Consider the following 13,285-nt stretch of genomic DNA (forward strand, 5'->3'; position numbering starts at 1 on the left):
CACCGACAGGCAAAATGCAAATAAAATAAATTTTACAATGTAAAAATAGGTAAGACAGTAACTATACATACAATAAATGCTTCTTATAATCGTATATACATACAGATGTAGTTAAATAACTGTACAGTAGGACATATGTCACAATACAGAGTACCGAGTTACTTACACAGAGTGGAAAGCAAAAGGTTGATTTAATTATGAGATAAAAATGAAACGAGTGATAAAAGAGTTGAGAGTCTGGAAGGTTGGATGGGCGTAGACAGAGTGTTAGTTGGTAACAGAGCAGAGGTAAATCAGAAGAGAAGGAAGATAGTAGAGATGTTAGACTTACCCTGGGGATGTACAGCTACAAAGCCAGGGTCTGCAGATGTGTCAGATATGTTATACTTATCCTGGAGATGTACAGCTACAGAACCAGGGTTTGCAGAGGTGTCAGAAATGTTATACTTATCCTGGAAATGTACAGCTACACAGCCAGGATGTGCAGACGTGTCAGAGATGTTATACATATCCTGGAAATGTACAGCTACAGAGCCAGGATGTGCAGACGTGTCAGAGATGCTATACATATCCTGGAAATGTACAGCTACAGAGCCAGGATGTGCAGACGTGTCAGAGATGCTATACATTTCCTGGAAATGTACAGCTACAGAGCCAGGATGTGCAGAGGTGTCAGAGATGTTATACTTATCCTGGAGATGTACAGCTACAGAGCCAGGGTGTGTAGAGGTGTCAGAGATGTTATACTTATCCTGGAGATGTACAGCTACAGAGCCAGGGTGTGTAGAGGTGTCAGAGATGTTATACATATCCTGGGGGTGTACAGCTACAGAACCAGGATGTGCAGACATGTCAGATATGTCATACTTATCCTGGAGATGTACAGCTACACAGCCAAGATGTGCAGAGATGTCAGAGATGTTATACATATCCTGGGGGTGTACAGCTACAGAACCAGGATGTGCAGACATGTCAGAGATGTCATACTTATCCTGGAGATGTACAGCTACAGAGCCAGGATGTGCAGAGGTGTCAGAGATGTTATACTCATCCTGGGAATATACAGCCACAGAGCCAGGCTGTTGACATGTGTTCTCTTAGATGTGTTTTGAATGTCTGTTGGTTTTCAAGAAGCCTGAAAGCATGTAGGAGGGCATTCCAGATTGTAGCTGCAGACTTTAAGGAGACTCCTGATACATTTTGGGCTTTAGTGATTGAGTTGAGTTTGTCCTTTGAGTGTAGAACTTTGGTAGGGTGGCAATGTTGAAGCATGCCTTTTAGTGCCAGATACTAATCAGGGTAGTATATTAAGAGTATGTGCTAGCAGTAGCTGACTACAGTTGAGGTGACGTGGGAGTTCAGTCCAGTTGAGTTATTTAAGGGAAGAACAGTGATGAGTTCTACAGGAGATGATTTGCAGCAAAGTACGCTACTTTACTGCAGTATTGTTCCAGCTTTGTGTGGGCATTTGTAGGTTATTAAAGAGTGGATAGGTATATGGCAGTGTAGGTAGGAGGTAGGCTTTAGCTATGGTTTCTCTACTTCTGTCTGTTAGGTAGGGTTTTGTTCTATACAACAGGCTGAGATTGAGGTGTTTTTTTAATAATAGTTTGGAAATACAAGTCAAATTTCAAGTTGTCATCAAATGTGACTCTTAAAACGTAGGTGTTATGGACCTGTTCAATCAGGGTGTTACTTAATGAAGTGATTTTGACAAGAGAGTTTTGCTTTGGGATAATGCTTTTGGGATGAAAAGCAGTAATTTCATTTTTGGGGGGTTAAGGAGAAGTTGTGAATTCTTTAGCCGGGATATAAGACTTAAAAGCCATGCATCATATTACATTCATAAAGTAGTAGAAAGCATTCTAAGAACTAAGTTGACTCGAGAATGCAAAAAGGAGATTTTTGTCAACAGGGATAACTGCAATTACGGGTACAGACAATAAGAAAGATGGGCTGGAATTTACTGGAGAAAACTGGCAAAGGAACCCAGGTACTAGGAGCAAATAATTAGAGAGGGAAAGGTAATAGAATGGAAAAAGGCTAAGAAGACATTTGGACCGTAGACTACAGACTGCCTTCCCTATCAGGGATTGATATCAGAGTATTGGCAAAGAGAAAGGAATAGGGGAATTCTAAGTGAAAGACCTGCTCTGGTAGAGTTTTTTACTTGAATCTAGAATATAAGTTGCTGTTTAAAAAAGGGATAATCAGTAGGGCATATATGAAATATTGCACGAGAACTATAAAAACCAATTAGAAGAGGTTAGAAAACACTGGGGAGAGAGACTGGTTAAGGAATTCACAAGGAAACAATAGGAGGACATATGCATGGCTCACAAATATGCAACAAAGTCCAGAAGAGTTGCTATTTTTGCTTGAAAGTGTTTACATAGTTACCCAAGCAGACTCAAAAGAAATTTTCCTCAGTTAGATGGTAAATGCTGGAAGTGTGAGAGGGGAAGAAGGAGGTAACTGGGAAAAAGAAGTTATGTCTTACCATAACGTTCCATCTGTATTGTTGATCCTCATTCAGTCATTACGCATGGATATCGGTTCAGAGCTCGGAACAGAGACGGCCATTTTCCAAGCTTGCGTCAGCTTCAAACTCTCGAGCTAAACTCTTACCCACAATCCCTCTCTCTGTTACCTCAGATTGAGTTTGCAAGCGAAGAAGGTAGAGGCTACCTCTGGTCAAATAACCTAAGAGAACCGGATGGTGAGATCCACTAGAAACCACAGGAGGGGGAAGGAGGGAGGGTCGTAATGACTGAACGAGAATCAACAATACCGATGGAACGTTACGGTAAGACATAACTTCTTTATCTGATATTATTAATCCTCGTTCATTCCTTACGCATGGGACAGAGATCCCAGCTACCTCTACTCCTGGGAGGCTCTCATGGAAGGACATTCCTGAGCACCATAGAACCGAAAGATGCTCTTCCCCTGGAGGCCAAATCCAATTTGTAATGATTGATGAAAATATGAAGCGTATCCCAAGCTGCAGCTGCACAGATGTCATGTAAAGAAGCTCTGTACTTAGCTCAAGAGAAGTAGCTTGACACGACCGAATGGCAATGCGGCAAACGAAATCTGAGGTAACAGAGAGAGGGGGATTGTGGGTAAGAGTTTAGCTCGAGAGTTTGAAGCTGACGCGAGCTTGGAAAATGGCCGGCTCGGTTCTGAGCTTGGAACCAATAACCATGTGTAAGGAATGAATGAGGATTAATATCAGATCATATGTTTTGGGAGTGTAATGAATTGGCAGACTTTAAAAATTCCCTACAGAGTACTCTGTCAAAGTATTGCGTAAACAAATGGGTGTAACTAAGAAAATTATTTTTTGAGCTGGGACACAGGATCTGAATTGCCTACACATACTAAGGCCTTGTCAAGTTTAATTCTGGTGGCTGCCAAAAAGCAATTACTACAAAATGGAAATCAAAAGGTAAACCAACTGTATTTGAAGTTTGAATATTGTAACGGAGATCAAAGAACTGGAAGTGGGATCTTTAGAGAAGGGTAGGAGCAAATTACATAGAAAAAAAATGGAAATTAATGGGAATATATACAGAAGAGAAGGAGTGAGGTTTAAGGGAAGGTAGGAATTGAGCAAGTTAAGTAATGTTGGCTTGATGATTGTTATACAAACGAATATATGTGACTTACAATGTTTGTAACTGGATGCACGTTGACATGTTTTTTTTCTTTTATATAAATGTATATTTAGCTATATCTTAAGTGATAGCTCAATAAAGGGGTTAAAAAAAGAAAAGTCGGCTTTAATTGCAGATATTATTTTGCAAATAAGACAATAAATGGACATTTTGATGTTTTGGAACATTCTGAGACAGTTTTAAGTCTTTCCAGGATGTACAATTAATGAAGATAAAACTAAGGCTATAAACATAAATTATGTACCCACATATGAATTGGTTCAGCAATGCACACATTTATGGGGGACAATAAGACATTTAGGAGTCTAGATTAAAAAGGCTTCTGTTAAGGCAGCTAAGGATATATGGAAAGAGACTAAATTGTTAATGAACATGGATTGTAAGACACGAGGTGTGAGAATGTTTTTAGTCCCTTTTGTTTAATGTACAGGTCAGGCAAATTTTTTATCAACCAGAAAAGAAATTGTGGACAATAATCAGTTGAAGGAATTTATCTGGGAGGGGAAGACAGTAAGAGTTGAGGGGAAGACAGTAAGAGTTAAGTGGGAGACACTGACCCTCTCATTACAACAGAGTGGTTGAAGACTACCTGGACTTGAAGGGATATTTTAGAGCTTCTCAGTTAAGGCTCATATACATAACACACACAGGAGGTTATAAGTTTAATACAAAAGGGATGATAATGAAGCAGCGGGGGAAGGGGTGGTCAAGAAATAAGGAAAGAGTCGGATTTTGAGTGTAAATCCTTGAGGAGAAAGACAGCCATAAGGAATATTACATTCATAAAATTGCAGAAAGTATTCTAAGAACACAACACAGGAATTAAGAAAGGATGTTTTTATAATAGGGATGACTAAAGGTAGGGGTATAGAATACAGGCAAGAGATGGAATTTACTGGAGAAAAATGACAAAGGAACCAAGGTATTGGGAGCAAATACCTACAGAGAGGAAAGGTAACAGAGTGGGATGAGGCTAGACTGCAGGTTAGAGACTACCTTCCCTACCAGGGATTGATATATGGGTAAAGAAAGACCTACTCTAGTAGAGTTTGTAGACAATTCTATAACATAAGCTGCTATTAAAATTGGGATAATTAGTACAGCATAAAAAACAATGCATGACAACTATAATAATCAATCAGAGGAGATTAGAAAAGATTGGTGAGAGAGACTGGAAAAGCAATTTATGAAGGAAAAATGAGAGGACATATGTTTGGCTCCCAGGTATTCAAAGACCAGAAGATTTCGGATTTTTGCATGGAAGTGTTTGCGTAGGTGTTTTATACCTCAGCTGACTTCAAATAAATTTTCCTTTGGTAAATAGCAAATGTTGGAGGGGTGTAGGAAGAAACAGGTAACATATTTTGGGTAGTGTAATGAGCTGACAGATTTTTAACAATTCCCTACTGAATACTCTGTCAAAAATACTGCAGGAGCAAATAGCTGAAACTGAGGAAATGATTGTTTTGAGCTGGGACACATGATCAGAATTGCTTAGACATACAAAAATCAAAAATAAGAAGTTATGTACCTACCATAACGTTCCATGTTAGTTGTCTTCTCTCGCCTTCTTTCTTGCTTGATGGGTTCGGAGCCGATCCTCTTAGCTCGAGAACTCCTTTTACCAGCTCGAGGCAGCCCCATATCCCATGATGCAAGGCGGTAAGTACCCAGATCTCGTTTGTTGACAAAGGGCAATAACACCAAGCAAAAATTACTTCCCAAAGGAAGAAGAAACTTACAGATGGAAAAAGGACCAGGTCTGAATGGTCCTTAGTATAATAGTTTCTTATACAAGGTCTGTCCAGGCCAGGGGGAAGGAGGGAGGGTCGAAGAAGAGAAGACAACTAACATGGAGCGTTATGGTAGGTACATAACTTCTTAATGTTAAGTTGTCAATCTTCATTCTTGCTTGATGGGACTAGCACCTCTATCCTGGGTGGCTCAATGGAACAAACTCTTGAGGACTGTAGAGCCAAAACTGGCTCTGTCCCTGGAGGCCAAGTCCAATTTGTAATGGGAAACAAAAGTGTGAGGAGTGGCCCAAGTGGCCGCACAAATAGTGTCCAAAGGAAGTCTAGCTTGAAAAGCTGTAGAAGTAGCTAAACTCCTAGTTGAATGTGCTTTAGGTTTTGAGCACAGCTGTTTTCCCCTGAGTGTATAAATTTCAGTGATGACCGAAGAAAGCCATCTGGACAAAGTCACTTTAGAAACAGGAAGGCCTTTTTTATTATCCATAGGAAACAAAAAGTTGATCAGATTTTCTAATTTTTTTGTTCTATCCAAATAATATCTAAGTTGACGGTGGACGTCAAGATAATGTAGCTTTTGTTCAGCTCTATCTGAATAGTTAGGAAAAATACAGGAGATCAATGGATTGATTCAGATTGTTCTTTGAAGCGACTTTGGGTAAAAGGATGGATTAGTTCTCAAAGATACTCTGTCTTTGTGAAAAATCAAATAGAAGAGCATGAAGTTCAGACACCCTCCTGGCAGATGTAATAGCCACTAGGAATAAAGTTTTCCAAGAAAGATATTTCAGGAACAAGAAACAGCTGGCTCGAAGGGGAAGAATCAAGGATGTCAGCACTAAATTTAGATCCCACTGAGGGGGAGGATTCCTGATTGGAGGCTTTAGTAGGAAAATTCCTTTCAAGAAGGCCCTGCAGAGCCTATGGGACATAATATTATGATCTGCTATCCCAACATGAAAATTAGAAATAGCAGCCAATTGAACTCTGACTGTGGAAGAAGAGGAGCCTGCATGAAAAATCTCTGCTAAGAAGTCCAGAACTGACTGAACAGGGGCAGTAAAAGGATCAATATTTTGGGCCTTAGCCCAATAAGAGAAACGTTTCCATTTGCTTGTATAAATCCTCCTGGTAGAGGATTTTAGTGAAGCTACTATGATGTCTCTAACTGGGTTAGAGATCAAAGGAAGCCTGGCTAAGGAAGGAAGTGGAGCAACCATGCTGTGAGGTTGAGAGAAGGGATAGACCGGTGCAGCTGACCGGATTGGTGAATCAGAAGATCTGGCACTGGGTCCAGATGCCACGGCTGCACCAAAAGGTGATGATGGAGGACCAAACTTGTCGAGGCCAGTAAGGGGCAATGAGAATCAATTTGGCTCTCAAAGCGGTAGCTTTCTGGATCACCTGAGGGATCAGAGGAAATGGAGGAAGGCATAAAGAAGTCCCTGGGGCCAATCCTGGGTCAGGCGTCTCTGGGGGATGGCCTGATAGAGGAAGAGGCTGAAGAAGTCTGGACATTTGCTGTTTTGGGGAGTAGCAAAAGATACATGGACGACCCATTCCAGAAAAATCTCTTCCGCTATAGATTGCTTGAGAGACCACTTGTGAGGCATGAGGATAGCTCTGCTCAATCTGTCCGCTATAATGTTGGTTTTCCCAGGGATATGCGTTGCTACCAGAAACCGATGAGAGGAGATCGCCCATTGCCAAAGTCTGGCTTCTCGACACAAGGGGTAGGACTTGGTTCCGCCCTGTTTGTTGATATACCAAACTACAGACATGTTGTCTGTGTGGACTGCAATTGTCCCGGAAGAAAGTCGTTGAGGGCTTAAAGCACTGCTCTCATCTCCAGGACATTTATGTGCAGATGGTACCCATGAACCATCCTGCCCTGATACCCCACCCGATCAGGGAGGCATCCGTGGTGACAGTGGCTATCGGGGGGTACAAAGCACCTGCCTTGGTGAACCTGAGGCGATGTGATCCACCAAGCAAGATGCTGTTTGCATGTCTGTGTCACCAGAATCTGGTGACGCATTGGGACTTGCTGCTATGACCACTCTGTCATCAGCTTCCACTGTAGGCGCCGCATGTTGAATCGAGCCAGGGAAGAAGAGTAATGGCCGCAGCCATGAGACCTCATACCCTTCGAAACATTCTGGCCTGTACTTTCTTGCTGGCCAGAATGATCCTGACATGAGTCTGAGTGTCTGAAACTCTTTGTTCTGTAAGGGTAGCTGAGATCCGAACAGTGTCTAAGTTTGCGCCTATGAAGGTAATAGACTGGCAGGCGATAAGGATGACTTTTCAAGTTGATTGAGATGCCTAAATGAGAACAAAGGTCTATTGTGTAATCCCTGGCTTGTATAAGCTGATGGCTGGTGGTGGCTGACAGGAGCCAGTGCACCTGGAATCCTTGGCGTCTCAGGTGAGCCGTGACCACTGCCATGCATTTGGTGAACACTCTGGGGCTGTAGTGAGACCAAAGGGCAGGGCTCTGAACTGGAAGTGACTGGACCCCAGCCAGCGGAGAAATCTCCTGGGCGTCTGTGAATTTTGATGTGATAGCGTCCTGAAGATCTATTGAGCACATCCAGTTGTCCTTCTGTAAGAAGGGCAGAATTGACTGAAGAGTGACCATTCGAATCTTGTCTTCCTGACAGACTTGTTGAGTCTGCTGAAATCAATATTGGTCTCCAGTCTCCCGTCTTTTGGGGACCAAAAGAACCTTGAGTAGATTCGGGCTCTGAATGGTCTATTGTAACTGGCTGAATGGCTCTTTTGCAGTAGTTTTTTTCTAACTCTGCAATGTCCCTTAGACGGTGGTACATCTGGAAGGGAACTTGAGGGAAGGGACTTTCCTCGAAAGGAATTATGTAACCCTTGGATATGATCGACTGTACCCATCTGTCTTGAGTGAGGGAATGCCAGGCTTCTGGGTACAGTGATAATCTTCCCGACTGCCTCCAAGGAGGGACAGAACACCTCAGGGATGCTGAAAGGGCTTATCAGAGAGGCTCCCTGTTTCCCTGGTTCTTGGACCCCTCTGCCTCTAGGCGTCTGTTGTTGTTACCCCTCTGCCTCTACGTGACTCCTTGGGATTACATCTTCCCACCCTTCTGTCCTTTGGGATAAGGCCTAGAAGGGGTGGAAAAACGGACTCCAACAGCAGAAAGAGTCTTGCCGTCCTGCTCACACCTGGTCAAGGTTTCCTTCACCTGAGGGCCAAACAAAGCTGACCCATCAAAGGGAGAATTTGTGAAGGAAAATCACATAGCCGCATCCAGGCTTGGCGTCTAAGAGCCACACCTGTGCAGCCTCCATCCGCAGCATAAGATATTAGCCGCATGGAGGAGTTAGCAATGGAATTAAGGGTTCTTTTCTTGAGCCCCTGCAGCTGTAGGATCCTGAACTACTTCTCCCAGCTCCTTCAGGATATCTCTTTGGAGTCTGGTGAGGTCGCTGAGGAAAACATCCGCTTACCACTACTATCCATGGTCCTAGAGTCCTTATTAGGAGGATGGGCGGGGAAGGATCTGCAAGTTCCTTTTGGTGGCCAGCCACCACCATGGCATCAGACACCCTTGGTAAGGAATTGTTTGTCACTAGGGGCAGTGATAAATTTAGAAGGCCTCCTAGGGACTGGCTCTACAGAGTCAGGAGCTGCCGCAATAACCTGCATAACCAGGAGGTGGAGGGCCGAGATCCAAACGCCTCTAGGTATACTGACTCATCCTCAGAGGGATTGTTGGTGGGCCAGTTTCCCCTCTGTTTCAGAAGTTCTAGGATGTCTGAGAAGGAGACATCCTCAGACCTCTGACTCATCAAAGTCAGTATCCGTGACACATGCTTCCTCTTACAAGTCCTCTTCCTAGGAGGATCTCCCGAAACATCAGGAGAATCCTCGGAAGAGGGGAATTCCCAATGGGGAAACCTGAGGCGGAGGATCTCTGGGTCCTGTAGCAAGAGAAGTGGCAGAGATGTCAACAGGTACTATAGAGGGAGGAGCTACGGAACAGACTGCTGACTGATACCAGTGGCCAGTACACTCTTCATCACCTCCCAGGCAGGTAGAGCTAGGAACTCCAGGGACCACCGAAGGGAAGTCTCCGAGGCAGATGTGAGGAGACCATGGAAGCCCGACCACGAATCCCTCTAAGGAAGAGGAGATAAGAGTAGAGGCTGAAGGAACAGAAGGGGTATCCGTCCTCCAGCCGTAGCAGTAACCATGCCGAAGACTCCAACTCCAAGCTCTGGGGTAGAGTTGAAGGAGGAACTGGGTGTGGATCAACAGTCGTCTGCTGAGACGGACTGTGTAACATTTGGGCCAGTACCTGTGACTTGAGTAATCTACTGACCACTCTCTCTAGGTCATGATCTGACAACCTGGATGACCTTGAAGATCGGCTCCGATGGCTCCGTTCGATAGAAGAGGTGAAGTATCGGCTCCAAGGAAGGAGACCTCGACCTCTTCTTGGAATGAGCCATAGATCCTGTCGACATGGGTGTCGGAACCGATCAGAGCCAACATCAAAGTGGAAAGCCTGGGCCTTGGCAGGTTTTGTTGATTTTGGTGGAGAATCAACTTTCTCCTGCAGGACTCTCTGGCTGAAGGAGTGACAAATAGCACAGGAGTCCTGCAGGTGAAGAGGGCCCAGACAATACAGGCAAGAAGTGTGACCGTCTGTCAGAGACATCTTCTGACACCTCTCCTTTGACATGGTGCGAAAAACACAACACACAGACACACCAGTCAAAAATTAAATTAAACAAAATACCAAGAGGTATTCTATAAAACCAACACACACACCCTAACAGGGGATGGGATAGGGAAAATTGACTAACAAAAATTAAAAGAGACAGGAATTTCTGTCAGAAAGGGAAAAATAAACTTAAACTATCAAAAATTAGTTTTAGAGTAAAAAGGGGCTTGAAAAATCACAAATGTGAACAACTTACCAGGAGCTGGTAGACCTTGCATCATGGGATATGGGGCTGCCTCGAGCTGGTAAAAGGAGTTCTCGAGCTAAAGCAACCATCAAGCAAGAATGAAGGCGAGATTGACAACTTAACATCAACTGTATCTAAAGTATTGAATATCATAAGAAATTAAAGAACTGGAAATGGGATCTTTAGAAAATGGAAAGAGCAAATTCCACAGAAATAAATGAAAACTGTGGAAAAATACATGTAAAATAATGTTCAGGAGGAGGAGTGAGGTTTAAGGGAACGTATGAGATGACTAATTTATGTAATTGTGGACTAAATGAGAGCGGTTATACAGAGTACTTATATGTTATACATAATGTACGTAAATGAAAAGCATGTAATTTTTTATTAATCTATGTTTAATGTATGCATGCATACGTCTTAAATAATAATTTAATAAAGACGTTTTGGAAAAAAAAATAAATTCTAGAGACACTTTTAAGATGGCAGCTGACTTCTAAAGGAAACAAGGCCAATATGGCAAAACTAGGGTCAAACAGATTTCAAGGGGAAATGAAGGGAACCTCCCTAACTTAGAACTTGAGAATCCTGTTTGTAATGTGTTGCACTCCTTTGCTATCCTCCCCCCATGCATTACATGTCCAGTCTAGAAAGCTACATGCCTTGTCAGTAGTCAGTAACGAATTCATAAGCCAGATTATGCTTTTGATTGGCTATCTCAGTAATTTCTTGGGACAGGATTCACACACTGCCCACAGCTGTGAAGGGTTGGTGCATTTGTAAACCGCATAGCAGAGCCCCGCATGATTTATAAGCAGACCCCTAGACAAATGAACATTAACTTTCCCTACTTTGAACTTGGAAGAGTCCACGTATGAAGTATGCACATATACAAATAAAGTAGCTGATGTGTGCTACACAGAAAAGTAAAGTAGAATGTTTACGGTGGGCTAACTGCACACTACCAAGTGGAAGATGAAGATCTCTCCCCAGTCTTCCTAGAAATATGAAGACCTGCTCAGCACAACATTCTTAAGCAGCAGGTATAGTAGGCAACACTACACTTTACAAGAATCATTGAAATAATAAAGTTTGAAATTGATTAGAACTTGTTATAGGTACAGCTGAAAAACATTCACAACCAAACTGAAATCCCCTACAAAAGGCTCTACCTGTCATTATGCCGTTATACAAAATAGTCCTAGGCTGCAGTCCTGGTTAATGAAGCAGTAAGTTCTACAAATCGTTCTTTCTGCCAAGACTGAATCATGCAAAAAGTAATAAACATCTCTTCCAACACACTATCATCAATTATGTACATGTCCTGTCTGCCACAAATGACAGAAGTGTGCATAATACGACACCACATTTACACTGAAAGACTGACTAAGCCATTCTACCACACTAAAGCCGCCACATCTACTGCAAAACAGCAAGGCGGCACTTCTTATTTCAATGACAAGGTTGGATCATGGTTCAAAACTGAAGTGCCCTAAGTTAAGCAGCTAATCGATTTCAAGTTAAATTCATCAAACATATATTGAAGAAGTGGGTAGGTTGCCATTCACTCACACAAATGCATACTGAACTGCATGCATACAACACTCCAACAACTGAACCCAGATGATCCTTTCAACTCTAAGGAATATGGGGAAAGCAAGGAGCTCAACTAGGGTTGAGTCCTCTAGTGGCTGATATATTAAACTCCCTGGAGCAAAAGGTGGATGAAGATCCACACAAACAAGTGAACCACTGCAAAATACGCTGTACCCCTGAACTGTCACAATGGCCAAATTTGTACTTTCTGTTTTGAATCACTTCTGGGTACGTGCAGAGTACAGCGTCATTTTAGAGTCATGGCCCAAGTCATGTATAACAAATGATTGTCTTGATGTGCAGGCACTGTCTTTGGTTTGTATGCCTTGGGGGGGGGGGGGGGGTGCATGCATTTTGACAGCACAGCTATTCAGTTTTGTCATTAACCATAGAGACGTCGCACTGTGTACACACCTGTTACACTACAGGGCACTATACAGATATTGTGGTTACAGCTATCCTTAACTTCTATTCCTGCTGATTATGAATACCAGATGTAACAAGTGACCTTGTTCATGCACCACACACTAATCATGACTACTGAGGTTTACGCACCACATAGTTTGGGATGTGTCATTAAATACTGTTACTTGAATAGGTATTATCACATCTCCTTTACTACCATCATCATCCAAACAAAAAGGAGGAAAGCTGGCACAGCTGAATTTTCAAACAATGCCTCCAGCCTAGTTAATGTCACAGCAATGGCCAATTTAGTTACTACTGCTGATCCACAGCATTATAAAATATGTCCAGACAGACAATCAGCCTAACAACTCTCAGGGGTACATTGTTTTGTTAAGTCTTACTGTTCTTTTGAGCCACTCTCCTGTCAGTATCTGACACAGCAACAATCTCTAAAGCCACAGACTTACTACCTAGGCCCTCATGCGCATATTCTACCTTATGCTGATCTCTGTTACAGTGAGTGGTTTTCTGTTCGGTTAGCTTCACAAAGATGGACTCATGTGCAAACAAGTTTCAAAATGCAGTTAAAACATTTTAACAGGGTCATCTCCGTGGCATGGAATTTTTGGTGCTAATTACTCTGGAAATGACCTGAATTGACCTACATGCTGGGGTTATGGAGCCAGCCTCACAGAAATGCGAGATAGTGGACAATGCAAACTGTGGGGTAGGGGTTGGAGATAGGGAACTGTTGAAGTCTCTCAGAAGGCCTGGAAGTGTAGCTTCTGCAGCAGGGATTTGTGTGGAGTGCAAGCCCACCAGATGAGGGTACACCCACACCGTCTCAGCGCAGTACACATTTAACTGCACTTTTCATCTAATGGTGTTAGATATATAGTT

The 13,285-nt window shown here is 42.8% G+C and overlaps 1 protein-coding gene across 1 annotated transcript in view; it reads right to left on the reverse strand.

Annotated features, from left to right (window-relative positions):
- Positions 1-13,285, reverse strand: part of MLLT1 (MLLT1 super elongation complex subunit) — a 767,946-nt gene that overhangs the window by 311,398 nt on the left and 443,263 nt on the right. The window lies entirely within an intron of this gene.

Source organism: Protopterus annectens, chromosome 13.part0 (genome assembly GCF_019279795.1).
Source record: "Protopterus annectens isolate FY-2018-M chromosome 13.part0, PAN1.0, whole genome shotgun sequence".
NCBI lineage: Eukaryota > Metazoa > Chordata > Ceratodontiformes > Protopteridae > Protopterus > Protopterus annectens.